The sequence below is a fragment of the Brassica oleracea genome, chromosome C5 (genome assembly GCF_000695525.1).
Source record: "Brassica oleracea var. oleracea cultivar TO1000 chromosome C5, BOL, whole genome shotgun sequence".
In the NCBI taxonomy this organism is placed as follows: domain Eukaryota; kingdom Viridiplantae; phylum Streptophyta; class Magnoliopsida; order Brassicales; family Brassicaceae; genus Brassica; species Brassica oleracea.
Genome location: NC_027752.1, coordinates 22,761,324 through 22,762,927, shown reverse-complemented (window position 1 = coordinate 22,762,927; position 1,604 = coordinate 22,761,324).

Below are 1,604 nucleotides of genomic sequence, written 5' to 3'. Positions count from 1 at the left end.
CGCAATTAGACTACCAAAAGATGATACCAAGAGATTTGGGATCAGTCCCAAATACTTAATCATGGTACGTCAAAACCCTTTCTGTGGAACCGTCTCAGAGCGACCACATGATCACATCGAATATCTAGAAGAATTGATAAATGACGAGTACAATCGCTGTAAACTCTTTCCTTTTTCCTTAGAAGGCGAAAATGGCTAGACCAAATACCAACATGATCTCTGACCTGTTGGAAGGAGATAAGAAGTTCTTTTATAAATCAGTTCTTCGATGAGGCGCACTACTGGGATGAAAGTAGGAAAATCTCCACGTTCCGTCAAAATCCACGGGAATCATCCAGAAACGCCTGGGAAAGATTCAAGAGCTACCAACTTGAATGCCCCCACCATGGCTATTCAGAGCCGCAACTCATTAATACCTTTTACGGAGGTATTAACCTTAATTACCAGATCACGCTCGACACAGCCAGTGAAGGAAACTTCAGTACCAGAAACCCTGAGGAAGCAAAGTGTTTGATCAAAAATATAGCTACGGGTAGATCCTACGAAATGATGGACGTAGAGTTAGGAAGAAAAGCTGACCCAGTTGATGAGTCACCTTTACTCGAAATCAAAGGACATCTAGACTCGCCCCATCCTGCCCTTGAGGGACAGAACCAATTTGGTAAATACCAAATTGATGATGACACCCTATCTGAACTAAGGCAGCAAACAGATTTCGTAGATAGCCATATCTTGAAAAATAATTACCCTAACCCCGATAGCTTTACCCAAAATTACGATGCTACTGTTGGATCACGCCAGGGCAGAGAAAAAGCTAGGCTAAACCAAGCTTTCACGGGAAATCGCAAGTTGGCCACTGACCTGAACGGAAAGATCGTCATAGTCTTCAGTGAGCTGATGAGGAAGTTCGACACTTTAGGTGTACAAATTAAGAGACTGGACAGTCAGGTCGTGGAAAACGCAACCGCCATCAAAAGAGAGACAGGACGTCTCCCTGGGCGGACTGACGCGAACCCAAAAAGTCAAGTTAATTCCGTGTTATTGATAAGCGGAAAACGCCTTATCCCGAGAGCAATAGAAATCAACAACACAGAGAAAAGTGTTGTAGTTGAGGAAACCGGTGAAAGTAGGTCACGCCCGATAAACCTCGATGATCCTAGTACCGAGTCAGAAATACCTCGAGAAAGAGGGAACCCCAACACTGAGGAAGAGGCCATCGAACTCGAGGATGAAGAAGGAGAAATAGAAGAGGATGCCGAAATCGATTGACAAGAAAGAACAAGTGTTGATCGACAAACCACAGTGAATATCGATTGACACTCTGGAAACAATGTCGATCGACTCCAAACTCCGGCTGAACCGGTAATTGAAAGAGTGTATAGGACTCTGCCACCCTTACCTCCTAACAAGACTCAGACTAAGCGAGAGCTAGACAAAGCGATCTGCAAGAAAGCATTCGATAAGATCACGTTGGAAATGTCATTGAGTGATGCAATAAAAGTATCACCTTCAATAAAAAAATATGTAAAGGATATGGTATCCAACAGCTTTTCAGCCACTGAGCGCAGCGTCATGATGGTTTCTGAGGAAGTAAGTGCAATAAT